Source organism: Alnus glutinosa, chromosome 5 (genome assembly GCF_958979055.1).
Source record: "Alnus glutinosa chromosome 5, dhAlnGlut1.1, whole genome shotgun sequence".
In the NCBI taxonomy this organism is placed as follows: Eukaryota; Viridiplantae; Streptophyta; class Magnoliopsida; order Fagales; family Betulaceae; genus Alnus; species Alnus glutinosa.
In genome coordinates this window covers 24,196,652-24,214,982 of record NC_084890.1, presented here as the reverse complement: position 1 = coordinate 24,214,982, position 18,331 = coordinate 24,196,652, and the positions used below count along the sequence as shown (strand labels likewise).

The 18,331-nt window shown below is 41.2% G+C and overlaps 1 long non-coding RNA gene across 1 annotated transcript in view; it reads right to left on the bottom strand.

The window, feature by feature from the left end:
- LOC133868165 (uncharacterized) overlaps positions 1 to 15,883 on the bottom strand; it is a 91,927-nt gene extending 76,044 nt beyond the window's left edge. Inside the window, exons 1-2 of the long non-coding RNA XR_009900299.1 lie at positions 15,771 to 15,883; positions 15,605 to 15,700 (exon numbers count right to left, since the gene is read on the bottom strand). This is a non-coding gene — a long non-coding RNA (uncharacterized LOC133868165). The remainder of the gene's footprint in view (positions 1 to 15,604; positions 15,701 to 15,770) is intronic.
- Positions 15,884 to 18,331: the final 2,448 nt, after the last annotated feature.

Sequence of the window (18,331 nt, the reverse complement as noted above, 5' to 3'; positions counted from 1 at the left end):
CCTTACATAAGCTTTACGAGCCGAGCTGGACTCTCCTCCTCCTCTGAAACCCTTGGCAATTGTGTGAATTTCAGGGAGATTTTCTTGTGGTGCCTTACGTGCTTGGCTCCTACTCCTTCCCCACCTCTCCCGAGCGTCATCTCGACGATTTGACTCCCTCATCCTTTTACGGCGCCTTTCTTGGCTGTCCCGAGATTGACCTTTGTTTTGGTTCACTTGGTTGCGTTCTTATCGGGACGATGGTATCGTTCGGGATTCTACAGATTTCTCTGACCCACGAGGAATCGGACAAGCTTACTGAAAATAAAATATTGACTTCTAATTTAACCAAGTGTGTGTGTTTGTGTGCAACAAAATATCTTAAATGCGGAATTTAAATAAAACAAAATATTTGTTACGAAGTGGAATCTCTATGAAAGAGAAAAAACCACTCTGGGGCAGCCAAACCCAGGAACTCCACTATCCAAAAACAAAGCTAGTTACAAGACAGTCATACTCACATACCCTTATGCAGTAGTCGTACCTTTAACTCTGATACGAAGCCTATTGTGAACGCTTCCCAACCAGATCTCCTATCCGAAAGGGTTTTTGATGGATTCCTTTACATGAACTTGTTGAGCACACACCGGCAACGACTTGAGAGCTAGTAGATTTTCAATTCTCCTTAAAAACCCTATCAAAGCTAGGAGATTTCAATACCGAATTCTGTACTATTTACAAGCCCAGGGCCCTCTATTTATAGGCTTACAGGAAACCTAAAACTGCTGAGATTCGGGCTCTGGCTGTCGAGCGTCTGGACGGAAGTTAGCCACGTCTAGACAGTCTTTTGTGATATCCTTTCAGAAACAGCGCAATTCTATCTTTATCAAGTCAACGTCCAGACGGCTTGGCCAAGCGTCAAGACGGTCTTCGCTATAACTCCTTGTAGCGTTTGAACGGAACACTGAAATATTCTGAAATGCTGGACAGCATCCGAACGTGTTGCCACATCGTTCGGACGGCTTGCAGAGACTTCCTAACAGTGTCGACTTCAGAAATCCAACTCCGTGTTGAATACTGATTGACCTAGCGTCCGGACGATGTTGCTCTGTGGGGTGTCCGGATGCCTTCAAAGGAAATTCATAATGATTGAATATAAACATCATGCATATAGAATCCCAAATTAAAATACAATCAAACCATTGTTACTTGGAAAGGGCTACATCAACACCCTATTAGGAATTTAGCCGCTCATCATGGTGCTGGGATGGCCTCCTGCCATGTTTTTCTCCTCTTTAACTTGTTAAGCTTCCAAGAAGAATTTTCTGTCTAAATCTAAGCACAAGCACAAGCACTCATTCTTTTGAAGCTTAGGGGTCTATTTATAGAGACTATGAGAGGCCTAGAAACTCTTGGGATTCCAGAAAAATCGTCTCTTGAGTCTTCTTGTCCAAATATGAGATTGAAATTTCAATCCAAGTAGGAAAATGATTCCAAATTCGTTAAGAATTGGGGTCTTTAATTATAGGGCAATTTTCTCATAGTAAACGTCCGAATTAGGGAAAAGCTATTTCTGACGTAGTTGTTGCATTTTTTTATTAGCTTTCCAACGCAACAATTTTATTGCAATCCAATATCTGAGCCAAAAGTTATGATCAAAACACTGAGACATGTGCAGAATCCAAATTTGAACCCAATCCGATTTTGACTCTTAGTGGAGAAATTTCGATTTAATCCTTCACTTGATTTGATTAAACTTAACCGCATCATATAGGTCTTCTATTATGATTGGTTAAGTTACCAATATCTTCTAGGTCTTCTAGGTCTTTATTTAAAACCTGAAAATCAAACAAATAGCAATGCTAAAGGGGCTTAAATGTGCAACATTTGAAGCTTATCAATTACTGCTTTGAGCTCATTCAATTTCGTCCTCCCGAGGATGGCATTGTACCCTGAGGGTTGATCCATCAGCAAGAACTTTATCATGATGGTTTTTTTCTTGGGTATGTTCCAGCCATGACCAGGAGCTCGATAGAACAGAATGGGAATACATGTTCTTCCGAGAAGCCCACCAGTGAGTGTCTAGCCAAGACAATTTTCCCCAGTCTATCTTCATAAGCTCGAAGTCTGTCTTTTATGGGATATCAGCCGAGCTCCCTATGGTTGGTATGCGGAAGAGACACCCCTTTATATTCATCCTCAGAGAACCCGATCATATGGGTCTCACATTTGTCAATTTCGGACATTTCTGCATTTGTGTGAATTTTCGGAAGGTTTTCCAATGGTGCATGACGTGCTCAACTCCTGCTCCTTGCTCGCTTCTCCTAAGCGTCATCTTGCCGATTTTGCTCCCAAGACTAACCTAGGTTTTGGTGGACTCGGTTGTGTACTTCTCGGGACAATGGTCTCGTTCAGGATTCTGTAAATTTCTCTGATCCACAAGGAATCGGACAAGCTTACTGTTCTCTTAGCTGTGATTGCTATTTCCCGTCCACCTTTGTTTTCTTACCTCGGCTGATGGCGTCGGGAAGCTTTTTCAAGCTTGAGTTCTAGCATTCCAGGGCCATCCTCTGATCACCTTTTTGGACCCCAAATCCTTCTTCGGTGGGGAATTTCATTCTTAGGAGGGGTGTCAACGTTACTGCTTTGAGCTCATTCAGTGATGTCCTCTTGAGGATGGCATTATACCCTGGGAGTCGATCCATCACCAAGAAGTTTACCATGATGGTTTTTTTTGTCTTGGGTATGTTCCTGCCATGACCAAGAGCTCGATAGACCCAAATGGGAATACCTGTTATCTCGAGAAGCCCACCAGTGAGTGTCTACCCAAGACAATTTTTCCATGGTCTATCATCATAAGCTCGAAGGTTGTCTTGTATAGGATATCAACCGTGCTCCCTGTGTCAATCAAGATTCGGTGTATCTTGTGGTTGGCAATGACCAATCTCAACACCAAAGCGTCGGTACACGAAAGAAACACCCCCGCATAGTCATCAGAGAACCCGATGATCTGGGTCTCACATTTTGTTGACTTCAGAGGATTTTGCACTAAGTACAACTCAAAGTCCTTCATTTGCCTTGCATTGGCTTTACGAGCCGAGCGGGTCTATCAACTCCTACTCTGAAAGCCTCGACAATTGTGTGAATTTCAGGGAGGTTATCCTGTGGTGCTTGACGTGCTCTGATCCTGGTCCTTCCTCGCCAATCCCGAGCGTCATCTCTACGATTTGGCTCCCCAGTCTTTAAATGGCGCCATTCTCGGCCATATCGAGACTGACCTTGGTTTTGGTGGACTTGGAATCGTTCTTTTCGAAGACGATTGTCTCGTTCGGGATTCTGCAGATTTCTCTAGTCCACAAGGAATCGGACAACCTTACTGTTCTCCTAGCTATGATTGCTATTTCCCGTCCTCCTATGTTTTCTTACAGAGGCTGATGGCTTTTGGAAGCTTTTTCAAGCTTGTGTTCTAGCATTCTCGGGCCATCCTCTGATCACGTTTTTGGACCCCAATTCCTTTGTCGGTGAGAAATTTCATGCTTAGGTGGGGTGTTAACGTTATTGCTTTGAGCTCATTCAGTGTCGTCGTCCCAAGCATGGAATTGTAACATGAGGGACAATTTTTCCCTAGACTATTTTCATAAACTCAAAGGTTGTCTTGTATAGGATGTCAGCCGAGCTCCCTGTGTCTATCAGGATTCGGCGTATCTTATGGTTGGCAATATACAAGATCAACACCAAAGCTTTGGTATGCAGAATAGACACCCATGCACAGTCATTATCCGAGAACTCGATAATCTGGGTCTCGTATTTTGTCGACTTCGGAGGATTCTGCACTGAGTACACCTTGAAGTCCTTCATTTGCCTTGCATGGCATTACGAGATGAGTTGGACCCTCTCCTCCTCCCCTGAAACCCTCAGCAATTGTGTAAATTTTTGGGAGGTTTTCCAGTGGTGCCTAACGTGCTTGGCTCCAGCTCCTTCCTCGCCTCTCTCGAGCGTCATCTCGACCATTTGGCTCCCAAGTCCGTTTACGGCGCCTTTCTCGGCCATCCCGTGACTAACCTTGGTTTTGGTGAACTCGGTTACGTTCTTCTCGGGGACGATGGTCTTGTTCAGGATTCTACAGATTTGTCTGATCCACAAGGAATCAGATAAGCTCATTGTTCTCTGAGCTATGATTGCTGTTTCTTGTCCACCATTGTTTTCTTACATCGGCTGGTGACCTTGGGAAGCTTTTTCAAGCTTGTGTTCTAGCATTCCTAGGCCATCCTAGGATCACCATTTTGGACCCAAAATCCTTCTTCGGTGGGGAATTTCATTCTTAGGTGGGGTATCAACGTTATTACTTTGAGCTCATTTAGTGCCATCCTCCCGAGGATGGCATTGTACCTTGAGGGTCGATCCTACACCAAGAACTTTACCATGATGGGTTTTTTCTTGGGTATGTCCCTCCCATGACCGGGAGCTCGAGAGAACCGAATGGGAATACCTGTTCTCCCTAGAAGCCCACTAGTGAGTGTCTAGCCGAAACAATTTTTCCACCGTCAATCTTCATAAGCTCGAAGGCTGTCTTGTCTAGGATATCAGCCGAGCTCCCTGTGTAAATCAGTATTCGGTGTATCCTATGGTTGGCAACGACCAAGCTCAACACCAAAGCGTTGGTATACAGAACAGACACCCCCGCATAGTCATCCGAGAACCCGATGATCTAGGCCTCACATTTTGTTGACTTCGGAGGTTTTTGCATAGAGTACAACTTAAAGTCCTTCATTTGCCTTGCATTGGCTTACGAGCCAAGCTGGACTCTCTCCTCCTACTTTGAAAACCTCGGCAATTGTGTGAATTAGTTGGAGGTTTTCCCGTGGTGCTCAGCTCCTCTGCTCGTTCCTCGCCACTCCCGAGCGTCATCTCAACAATTTGGCTCCCTGGTCCTTTAACGGCGCCTTTCTCGGCCATATCGAGATTGACCATGGTTTTGGTGGACTCGAAATCGTTCCTCTCGGGGACGATGGTCTTGTTCGTGATTCTACAAATTTCTCTGATCCACAAGGAATCGAACAATCTTACCGTTTTCCTAACTATGATTGCTATTTCCCATCCTACTATGTTTCCTAACCGAGACTGATGGCCTTCGGAAGCTTTTTCAAGCTTGTGTTCTAGCATTCCCAGGCCTTCCTCTGATCACCTTTTTGGACCCCAATTCCTTCGTCGGTGGAAAATTCCATGCTTAGGTGGTTTATCTTCATTAGCTCGAAGGCCGTCTTGTATAGGATATCAGCCGAGCTCCCTGTGTCTATCAGGATTTGGCGAATGTTATGGTTGGCAATAGCAAAGGTCAACAACAAAGCTTCGATATGCGGAATAGACACCCCCGCATAGTCATCGTCTAAGAACTCGATGAACTAGGCCTCACATTTTGTCGACTTCGGAGGTTTCTGCACAGAGTACTCCTCGAAGTCCTTCATTTGCCATGCATTAGCTTTACAAGCCGAGCTGGACTCTTTCCTCCTACTCCGAAAACCTTGGCAATTCTGTGAATTTTCGGGAGGTTTTCCTGTGATGCCTAACATGCTCGGCTCCCGCTCCTGCTCCTTCCTAGCCACTCTCGAGTGTCATCTCAACGATTTGCCTACCTAGTCCCTTAAACGGTGCCTTTCTCGGCCATATCAAGACTGACCTTGGTTTTGGTGGACTCGGAATCGTTCTTCCCGGGGTGGATGGTCTTGTTCGGGATTCTGTAGATTTCTCTGATACACGAGGAATCGGACAATCTTACCATTCTCCTAGCTATAATTACTATTTCCCGTCCACTTATGTTTTCTTACCGAGGCTGATGGCCTTCTGAAGCTTTTTAAAGCTAGTGTTCTTGCATTCCCGGGCTATCCTCTGATCACCTTTTTGGACCCCAATTCCTACGCAGATGGGAAATTTCATGCTTAGGTGGGGTGTTAACGTTATTTGTTTGAGCTCATTCAGTGCCGTCCTCCCGAGTATGGCATTGTAACCTGAGGGTCGACCTATCACCCTGAACTTTACCAAGATGTTTTTTTTTCTTAGGTATATTCTTGCCTTGACCGGGAGCTCGATAGACCTGAATGGGATTACCTGTTCTCCCGAGAAGCCCACCAGTGAGTGTCTAGCAGGGATAATTTTTCCCTGGTCTATCTTTATAAGCTCGAAGGTTGTCTTGTATAGGATATCAGCCGAACTCCCTATGTCTATCAGAATTCGGCGTATCTTATGGTTCGCAATTCCCAAGGTCAACACCAAAGCTTCGGCTTCTGTATGCGGATTAGAGACCCCCGCATAATCATCATCCGAGAACTCGATGATCTGGGTCTCACATTTTGTCGACTTCGGAGATTTCTGCACTGAGTACACCTCGAAGTCCTTCATTTGCCTTGCATTGGCTATATGAGATGAGCTGGACCCTCTCTCCCCCTCCCTTGAAACCCTCGGCAATTGTGTGAATTTTTGGGAGGTTTTCCGGTGGTGCCTGACGTACTCAGTTCCTGCTCCTTCCTCGCCTCTCCCGAGCTTCATCTCAACGATTTGCCTCCCTGGTCCTTTTACGACACCTTTCTCGGCCATCCCTTAACTTACCTTGGTTTTGGTGGACTCGGTTGCGTTCTTCTCGGGGACGATAGTCTCGTTCAAGATTCTGCAGATTTCTCTGATCCACGAGGAATCGGTCAAGCTTAATGTTCTCCTAGCTATAATTGTTATTTCCTATCCACCTTAGTTTTCTTACCTCAACTGATGGCCTTGGGAAGCTTTTTCAAGCTTGTGTTCTAGCATTCCCAGGCCATTCTCTGATTACCTTTTTGGACCCCAAGTGCTTTAAGCTCATTCAGTTCCGTCCTCCCAAGAATGGCGTTGTACACTGAGGGTCGATCCATCACCAAGAAATTTACCATGATGGGTTTTTGTATTGGGTATGTTCCTACGATGACCAGGAACTTGATAAACCCGAATGGGAATAGCTATTCCCCCGAGAAGCCCACCAGTGAGTGTCTATCCAGGACTATTTTTCGACAGTCTATTAGCCGAGTTACCTACGTCAATCAGGATTCGATGACCAAGCTCAACACCAAAGCTCAACCCCGCATAGTAATTATCCGAGAACCCGATGATCAGGGTCTCACATTTTGTCGAATTCGGAGGTTTCTGCATTGTGTACAACTCGAAGTCTTTCATTTGCCTTGCATTTGGCTTTACGAGCCGAGTTGGACTCTCTCCTCCTCCTCTGAAAATCTCGGCAATTGTGTGAATTTTCAGAAGGTTTTCCTGTGGTGCTTGACGTGCTCAGCTCCAGCTCCTTCCTCGCCACTCCAGAGCGTAATCTCGACGATTTGGCCCCCCGGTCCTTTAACAGAGCGTTTCTGGCCATCACGAGACTAACCTTGGTTTTGGTGGACTCGGAATCGTTCTTCTCGAGGACGATGGTCTCATTTGGGATTCTGCAGATTTCTCTGATCCACGAGGAATCAGACAATCTATTTTTTGATAAGTAAGTAGAGAATTTTATAAAAAGCGTAAAGGCGCCCCTAAGCATACATGAAGGACACCAAAAAAGGGAAAGAGTGGAAAGGGAAGAAAAACACCCGAGAAACCCAAACAGAAGGAAACCCAAAAAAACCCTACAAAACCCACAACACCCCGAGACTAATACATCACATTAGGCCGCTTAGCCTTGCCCCTACTAGAACAAAAACCTCTAGCATCATAATTAATCGAGCACTCTAATTTTTCAAGCTTGTGTTCTTGCATTCCCGGGCCATCCTCTAATCAACTTTTTGGACCCCAAATCCTTCTTCGGTGTGGAATTTCATTCTTAGGTGAGGTGTCAAAGTTAGTGCTTTAAGCTCATTCAGTTCTGTCCTCCCGTGGATGGCGTGGTACACTGAGGGTCGATCCATCACTGAGAACTTTACCATGATGGTGCTTTATCTTGGGTATGTTCCTGCCATGACTGGGAGTTCGATAGACCCGAATGGGAATAGTTGTTCTCCCAAGAAGCCCACCAGTGAGTATCTAGCCGGGACAATTTTTCGACGATCTATCTTCATAAGCTCGAAGGCTGACCTGTATTGGATATCAGCTGAGTCCCTATGTAAATCAGGATTCAGTGTATCCTTTGGTTGGCAATGACCAAGCTCAATACCAAAGCGTCGGAATACGGAAGAGACAACCTCGCATAGTCATCATCCGAGAACCCGATGATCTAGGTCTCACATTTTGTCGACTTCAGAGGTTTCTGCACTAAGTACAACTCGAAGTCCTTCATTTGCCAATTGGCTTTACGAGCCGAGTTGGACTCTCTCCTCCTACTCTGAAAACCTTGGCAATTGTGTGAATTTTAGGGAGGTTTTTCTTGTGGTGCCTGACGTGCTCGGCTCCTGCTCCTTCCTCGTATCTCTTGAGCGTCATCTCAACGATTTAGCTCCGCGGTCCTTTAATGGATCCTTTCTCGGCCATATCAAGACTGACCTTGGTTTTGGTGGACTCACAATCGTTCTTCTCAAGGACGATGGTCTTGTTTGGGATTCTGCTAATTTCTCTGATCCATGAGGAATCGGACCGTCTTACCGTTCTCCTAGTGATGATTGTTATTTTCTGTCCTCCTATGTTTACTTACTAAGGCTGATGGCCCTCGGAAGCTTTTTCAAGCTTGTGTTCTAGCATTCCTGGGGCCATCTTCTGATCACCTTTTTGGACCCCAATTCCTTCGTTGGAGGGGAATTTCATGTTTAGGTGGGGTGTTAACGTTACTGCTTTGAGCTCATTCAGTGCCGTCCTCCTGAGGATGACATTGTAACCTGAGGGTCGATCTATCACCATGAACTTTACCATGATTTTTTTTTGTCTTGGGTGTGTTCCTGTCATGACCGTGAGCTCGATAGACCCGAATGGGAATACCTATTCTCTCGAGAAGCCCACCAGTGAGTGTCTTACCATAACAATTTTTCCACAGTCTATCTTCATAAGCTCGAAGGCTGTCTTGTATAGGATATCAGCCGAGCTCCCTGTGTAAATCAGGATTCGATGTATCTTGTGGTTGGAAAAGACCAAGCTCAACACCAAAGTGTCATTATACGGAAGAGTCATCCAAGAACCCGAAGATCTGGGTTTCACATTTTGTTGACTTCGGAGGTTTTTGCACTAAGTATAACTCTAAGTCCTTCATTTGCCTCGCATTTTTACTTTACGGGCCGAGCTAGACTCTCTCCTCCTACTCTAAAAGCCTCGGCAATTGTTTGAATTTCTGGGAGATTTTATTGTGGTGCCTGACTTGCTCGGCTCCTGCTCCTTCCTTGCCACTCCCGAGCGTCATCTCAACGATTTGGCTCCTCGGTCCTTTAACGATGCCTTTCTCGGCTATATAAAGGCTGACCTTGGTTTTGGTGGACTCGGAATCGTTCTTCTCGAGGACTCTGTTCTGGTTCGTGATTCTACAAATTTCTCTGATCCACGAGGAATCGGACAATCTTAATGTTCTCCTAGCTATGATTGCTATTTCCTGTCCTCTTATGTTTTCTTATTGAGGTTGATGGCCTTCGGAAGCTTTTTCAAGCTTGTGTTCTAGCATTCCTGGGCCATCCTCTGATCACCTATTTGGACCCCAATTCCTTCGTCAATGGGGAATTTCATGCTTAGGTGGGGTGTTAACGTTATTGCTTTGAGCTCATTCAGTGCCATCTCCTGAGGATGGCATTGAAACCAGAGGGATCTATCACCATGAACTTTACCAAGATGGTTTCTTTTCTTGGGTATATGTTCCTGAAATGACCGGGAGCTCGATAGATTCGAATGGAATACTTGTTCCCGCGTCTATCTTCATAAGCTCAAAGGCTGCCTTGTATAGGATATCAGCCGAGCTCCATGTGTCTATCAGGATTCGACGTATCTTGTGGTTGGCAATATCCAAGGTCAACACCAAAGCGTTGGTATGTGGAATAGACACCCCCCGCATAGTCATCATCCGAGAACTCGATGATCTGGGTCTCACATTTTGTCGACTTCAGAGGTTTCTGCACTGAGTACACCTCGAAGTCCTTCATTTGCCTCGGAGCTTTACGATCCGAGCTGGACCCTTTCCCCCTCCTCTGAACCCTCGGCAACTGTGTGAATATTCGTGAGTTTTTCGTGCGGTGCCTGACGTACTCGGCTCCTGCTCCTTCCTCACCACTCCCAAGTGGAATCTCAACGATTTGGCTCCTCGGTCCTTTTGCTGCCCCTTTCTCAGTCATCCTGAGGCTTACCTTGGTTTTTGTGGACTTGGTTGCGCTTTTCTCAGGGACGATGGTCTCGTTCAGGATTCTACAGATTTCTCTAATCCACGAGGAATCAGACAAGTTTCCTGTTCTCCTAGCTATGATTGCTATTTCCCATCCACCTTTGTTTACCTAGGCTGATGGCCTTGGGAAGCTTTTTTAAGCTTTTATTCTAGCATTCTCGGGCCATCCTTTGACCACCTTTTTGGACCCCAAATCCTTCTACGGTGGGGGATTTCATTCTTAGGTGGGGTGTCAACGTTACTGCTTTGAGCTCATTCAGTTCCGTCCTCCCGAGGATGGCCTTGTACAATGATCACCAAGAATTTTAACATGATGGTGTTTTGTCTTGGGTATGTTCCTGCCGAGAGCTCGATAGACCCGAATGGGAATAGCTGTTCCCCCGAGAATCCCACCAGTGAGTGTCTAGCCGGGACAATTTTTCCCTGGTCTATCTTCATAAGCTCGAAGGCTGTCTTGGATAGGATATCAGTCGAACTCCCTATGTCTATCAGGATTCACTGTATCCTATGGTTGGCAATTGCCAATCTCAACACCAATGCGTTGATATGCAGAAGAGACACCCACGCATAGTCATCATCCGAGGTTTTCCTGGGTCTCAAATTTTGTCGACTTCGGAGGTTCCTGCACCATGTACACTTCGAAGTCCTTCATTTGCCTTGCATAGAGGCTTTACGAGCCGAGCTAGACACTCCTCCTCCTCTGAAACCCTCAGCAATTGTGTGAATTTTCGGAAGGTTTTCCTGTGGTGCCTGACGAGGTTGGCTCCAGCTCCTTACCTCCTCCGAGTGTCATCTCGACAACAATTTGGCGGGGTCCTTTTACGGCGCCTTTCTCGGCCATCGCGAGACTACTTGGTTTTGCTGGACTCGTTGCGTTCTTCTCGAGGACGTTGGTCTCGTTCGGGATTCTGCAGATTTCTCTAATCTACGAGGAATCAAACAAGCTTAACTTTCTTCTAGCTATGATTGCTATTTCCCGTCCTCCTTTCTTTTTTTACATCGGCTGATGACCTTTAGAAGCTTTGTCAAGCTTGTGTTCTAGCATTCCCGGGCCATCCTCTGATCACCTTTTTGGACCGTAATTCCTTCTTCGGTGGGGAATTTCATGCTTAGGTGGGGTGTCAACGTTACTGCTTTGAACTCATTCAATGTCGTCCTCCCGAGGATGGCATTGTACCCCGAGGGTCGATCTATCACCAAGAACTTTTACCATGTTGGTTTTTTGGCTTGGGTATGTTCCTGCCATGACCGGGAGCTAGATAGATCTGAATGGGAATAGCGGTTCTCCCGAGAATCCCACCAGTGAGTGTCTAGCCAAGACAATTTTTCTCCAGTCTATCTTCATAAAGCTTGTATAGGATATCAGCCGAGCTCCCTATGTCTATCAGGATTTGGTGTATCCTGCGGTTGACAATGGCCAAGCTCAACACCAAAGCGTCGGTGTGCGGAAGAGGCACCCCTGCATAGTCATCATCTGAGAACCCGATGATCTGGGTCTCACATTTTGTTGACTTCGGAAGTTTCTCAAAAACTAACAAATAAAAAATGCAAACGAAAAGCGATGGGGTCGAAACTCAAATAAGAAAAAAAATTGACAACCAAGAAAAATTTCACAACAACAAACAGAACGCGAATTCCGACAAACACCAGTGGCAGATTTGGTAAAATATTCCAAAAGAAATCAAAACACCGAAAAGAGAAATCTGTTAAATATCAAAAGAAAATCCAATTCAGTTTAATATTAAATCTAGTGGGTGAAAAAAATAAAAAAAATAAAAAATTACAAAAAACTAAAAGATTAAAAAAAAATGCAAACGGTCATGGTGTCGAAAATCAAATACGAAAAAAAAATCAAAAACCAAGAAACATTTCGACAAGCCCCACTGGCAAATTTAGTAACGGAAATCAAAACACCTAAAACAGAAATGGATTAAATACTAAAAGAGAATCTAGTTTCGTATTAAATTCACTTGTGCGAAAGAAATCAAAAAAACTAAAAGATAAAAAACAAAATGCAAACAAAGGTGATGGTGTTGAAACTCAAATACGAGAAAAAAAAAAAAATAAGAAACATTTCATAGAAACAAACAGAACGCAAATTCCGACACTTACCAATGTATCTCAAAACTAAAAACAAAAGAAATAAAAAACGTATCTCAAAAACTAACAAATAAAAAATTTAAACGGATAGAGATGCAGTTGAAACTCAAATACAAAAAAATAAATAATAATAATAATAAATAAATTCAAAAACCTTCTACTTTCCCAAAAACAAACAAATTTCAAATTCCAACAGACATCGGTGGCAGATAAGTAAACCATATTATGAAGGAAATCAAAACACGAAAAAGAGAAATCAAACATCAACGTAAACTAACATGTAAAAAATGCACAAACAACTAGAGATGGGCTCGAAACTCAAAAACGAAAAAAAAAAAAAAAAAAAAACTGAAAACTAACAAAAACTTCAAAAAAAAAATCAAATAGAACGCAAATTTCGACAAACACCGGTGGGAAAATTTGGTAAAATATTCCAAAGGAAAACTAAACAATATCACAAGAAAATCACAAAAACTAAAAGATAGAAAAATGCAAACAAATGGTGATGGTGTCAAGAAACTCAAATGGGAAAAAAATCGAAAACCAAGAAACACAAAATCAAAGAGAACGCGCATTCAGTAAAATATTCTAAACGAAATCAAAACAAGCAAGAGAGAAATTGATTAAATATCAAAAGAAAATCCAGTTTTATATTAAATCCACTGGTGCGAAAGAAATCAAGAAATAACAAAAACGAATAGATAAAAAAATGCAAACGAATGAAGATGGGGGTCGAATCTCAGATACGAAAAAATTGAAAAAGCAAGAAACATTTCACAAAAACTTCCGACAAACACCATTGGTAGATTCAGTAAAATAATTCAAAGGAAATAAAAACACCCAGTTTCATATTAAATTCACGGGTGCGTACGGAATCAAAACCAACGTATCACAAAACACTAACGAATAAAAAATTCAAACGAATCGAGATGGGGTCGAAACTCAAATACCAAAAAAAAAAAAAAATCGACAACTAAGAAAAATTTCAAAAAAAAAAACAGAGCACAAATTCCAACAAAAACCGTAGCATATTTAGTAAAATTTTCCAAAGAAAATCAAATCACCGAAAAGAGAAATTTGTTAAATATCAAAAGAAAATCCAATTTGATAATAAATCACAAATAAATAAAAAATCACAAAAACTAAAAGATAAAAAATGCAAACGAACGAAGATGGTGTCGAAAATAAATACAAAAATCAAAAAACCAATAAACATTTCACAAAAACAAACTGAACACAAATTCGACAAACCCCGGTGGCAAATTCAGTACAATATTCTAAAGGAAATCAAAACACCCAAAACATGGATGGATTAAATATCAAAACACCCAAAACATTAATGGATTAAATATTAAAACCAAAAAACCAAACACAATTTCCAACACTCATCGGTGGCAGATTCAGTAAAATATTCCAAAGGAAATCAAAACATCGAAAAGAGAAATGGATTAAATTTCAAAAGAAAATCCGCAAAAAAAAAAAAAAAAAAAAATCAAATTCCGATAAACATTGGTGGCAGATTAAGTAAAATATTGTAAAGGAAATCAAAACACCCAAAAGAGAAATGGATTAAATATTAAAAGAAATCAAACACCAACGTATCACAAAAATTAACAAGTAAAAAATGCAAACAAATAGAGATGGGGTCGAAACTCAAATGTGAAAAAAAATCCAATTTCACAAGAACAAAGAGAAATGCATTAAATATCACAAGAAAATCCAATTTCATATTAAATCCACTGGTGCGAAAGAAATCAAAAAAACTAACAGATAAAAAAATGCGAACAAACGAAGATGATGTCAAAACTTGAGAGATTCAGTAAGATAATTCAAAGGAAATTAAAATACCGAAAAGGGAATTTATAGATTAAATATCAAAAGAAAATCCAGTTTCATATTGAATCCACTGGTGCCTAAAAGATCAAAACCAATATCACAAAAACTAACAAATAAAAAATGCAAACGAATAGAGATAGGGTCGAAAACTCAAATACAAAAAATATTGACAACCAAAAAAAATTTCACAAAAACAAATTAATAATAGAATGCAAATTCCGACAAACACCAGTTTCAAATTTAGTAAAATATTCCACAGGAAATCAAAACACCCAAAAGAGAAATTTGATTAAGTATCAAAAGAAAATCCAGTTTCATTTTAAATTCAAAAAAGAAATAAAAAACTAAGAATCTATATAATATACATTAATATTTCGAAACTTTGAACGAGTGAAAATATCGACTAGAATGCAGTAATCCACCAAACAGAAGTTCAAAACAACTAAAGGAACAAATTAAAATCTTACAGTTTGCAAATGGAACCGATCAATGTAATTAGATTCTTACATCAGAAAAACGATAGAGAGAGAAGAGAGAGAGAGTCAGAAGGTGTGAGACATGACCTGAGCGTGCTTGTAAAAGTTTTACATGTTATCGATCCAAGTATTCAACTACTGCCAATTCGTTGTCAACGCCGGCTGCATCAATGTTTTCGATTGGTTTCTTCAGTTTATTGGTGAGGTTAATACGTGTAGTACAAACAAAGAGACAGAAGTACATCAACAATCAAAAACCAGAAGGGTGCCTGCAAAACAAAATCACCTTGCTTCGAGCACTGAGGGTTGAAGTGAAGGTCTTGCCATTCTTCCTTCAGATTTTCTTCCCCCAGCACTTTTACCCTCGTCCTCTTCGTCAAAGCTAATCACCATCACCTCCTCGGGTATGGGCCTTGACTACAATCTTCCAAGGTAACGCCACCTTTGTTGTTGCAAGGCCTTTCCCTACAATTTTCCCAGAAAGTAGTCAATGAGAAAATTATACACTGCAGAAATTGATGGCTTCAGAAACTACGTAAAATTGATTACTGTTGTACTGTTCTATTCTCTCCAAAACACCTTTTGTTTTTAAGACAAGTATTTGGGGTTTCACAATTTTGTGTACACATGCACTCATGCACAGGTGTGTATAAACAGAGCAAAGAAAAAATGGGAAAAAAGAAAAGAAAATCCTTACTGGAGCTTTTGAAGATGGAACTGTATTATTGCCATCCGTCTTTGGCACTGAAGCTGATGCTACTTCACTTTTGTGTTCAGGAGCTGTGCTTTCAGCCTTTGATTCTGGCTTCATGCCTACGGCTTCCTACTATTCTGTAATTGGTGGAAAAGAAGTAGAATCAGATCATGCTAGTTAGTCTGGTTTTATACCACGTCTGCTATTCTCAACTTCACATACCTTAGCCTGGTTCAGGAAAAGAGCTGTGCTTCCAACTTTAACGTATCTTTGCCATTGGATTTCCCTTGGAGGAAGACACTCAATCCATGGGACAAACTGTTCCATTACAACAGTGTGTAAAGTAGAGGCTAAATCGTTGGGGCACCATTAGAAATGATAATCTTACCTATCATATGATATATAACAAGTAATCAAGATCCCTGTTATTCATTAAATGATAAAAAATTGCTGATACCACAATCTCTTGTATGTAGTTACTGAGAGCCATAGTGCCTGCCATACAGATTGTATCCAGATCTTCACAATCAAGATCATTTTGTGGAAAGTACTTTCATGATGTGGTTTCTGTTATCCTGAACCTGGATAATCTTCATATCCTCTTCCAGTTGACAAGATGGGATTCATCTTCCGGAGGCCTGATCTCAATATTGTAAGAAAAGATCAGGCCTCCATCTTCCCTTACAACATTGAGATCAGGCCTCCAGAAGATGAATCCCATCTTGTCAACTGGAGGAGGATATGAAGATGATCTAGGTTCAGGATAACAGAAACCACATCATCGATGTACTTTCATCAAATGATGGAGATATGGATGGGACTAGTTGTTGACACAAAAACCAAAATCTGCAAAAGAATTCAACATGGATTTCCACCTATCAAATTTCTTCACCAAGTAATGAGTGGGATTCAAACCTACGGCCTAACTAAATAATCATGGGCAGTACATGGTAGCAGGAGGCCCATTACTTGCTGCTGGAATTCACAACAAAAAGACAGTACCTTGTAGAGAGACTGTATAAGAAGCTTCTCATCGAAGGACGAGCTGCTTGTGCGCTTGAGAGGAGCTAGAAGATTAAAGAAGAAGAAAAAAGGCAAAAGAAATCAAAGGAAGCAGAAAGCATAAGAACCAATTATAAAAGAAACAAAGAGTATCTTCAACATCTCTCCCTCTGAATTTTATCAAGTCAAAGTTCATAATTATTTTGAAAGTAGAGCATGATTGACAGAGAAAAGACATGGTAAAGAGCATTCCCACTTAAATCCATATTAATTAATATCTTATCCATAGCATATCATGGATCATGCAGTGCGTCAATCTTTATCAGTAACATGAAAGCTCAAGAGCATGTCATCGGTATCCCTCAAACAAACATACCAGATGACTTGTTTGAATCACCATCAAAGAGTTCCTTGATAGTGGCGGAGCCAGGAGTTTTCTCTTAGAGTTGGAAGATTAATAAAATAATACTACTAGAAATAAAGTAAAAATATTAAATTAAAGAAAAAGTTTCAAATGATATCTTTTGTATATTAAAATTACCTTTGAACGAAGAGGAGTATATGAAAGTATATATTGTCAATTTAAGACAAAAAAAATTCACAAATTTCCTATCACAATGGACGCGGCGATGTTTCAGGGAATAGAAATCATTTATCATGTGTTAAAATTTTCAATCTTAATATAAATAACTAAATAATTTGCAAGAAAGTTATCATCTATCTTGTTGCAAGATATTACAGATGCACACCCAAAAGAATGGAGTTTTAACTATAAACTCCAAAATATTCCAACAAAATAATTAGTATATCCTGGCTGATCCTCTGAAAAAAAAATTCCAGCACTACATTTAAATCCTAATCCACTTCGTCGAACCATACACTTACAAGCATTAACGTAATCATAATTATAAACATCTAACTGTTCAACAATCCTCTATAAGGAAATGCATTATGTAAATATAAGGAAATCCATTTACAATGTTTGTTTCATAAATGACAAACTACATTGTTCCTTTCACTTTCTTGTAAAACCACAATGATCAGGAATCGCTAAATAAATAAATCTCTTTGTTTAGATCGAAAACCTGGATTTTCAGGAGAGCTTTGCGAAATGAGGTTGCTGATATTAGCTGAAGCAGAGGCATTCCTACGAAGGTAATTTAACGAGGATGAGAAGAGAAGAACCTTCTGTTGGCCTGCAAGTAGTGAACAAGATAAATAAAAATACAAAGAAGCCTGAAGCTAATACGTTTAGTACAAACAAAGAGACAGAACAACATCAACAATCAAAAACCAGAAGGGTGCCTTCAAGAGAAGTGAGGGTTGAAGTGAAGCCATTCTCTTCCTTGAGATTTTCTACCACCAGCAGTTTTACCCTCGTCCTATTCGTCAGAGCTAATCACTATCACCTCCTCGGGTATGAGCTAATCTAGGCAAGAATGATTATATGAGCAAGAGACAGACTTTGCATTATTCTGAGAAATCTGAGCATGAACAGCTCTCTTAGCAACCAGATTACCAATATCTTGGAGAACTCGCCCAGATTACCACAGCTCTCTTTGCATGATCTGGCACATTTTTCAGTTTCCCTCCACCCGAAAATACCACCGTAAAATCAAAATAAACATGATTGATAAGAAAGAAAAAGAACACAACACTTAGAAAATCGAATAGTCCAAAAAATAAAAATTGAGTATGGAGATCCAAATGCTATTATGATACTAACATATGCAGAAAGTCAGCAACAAACATAGATTAAAGAAACAACGAACTCTAAACCACCAATGATACTGAAACAGCAGAAAACCAAAAAGAGTTTCTCCAAGAATTAAAGCAAAGCTAGAACGCTTCTTTCTTATTATTAAATTGCATCAAACAAAGATCCCTCAGAACTGAAATTACTGTGGTGACGTGGTAGTGAAAAACAGCATTTGAACTAATAGATAA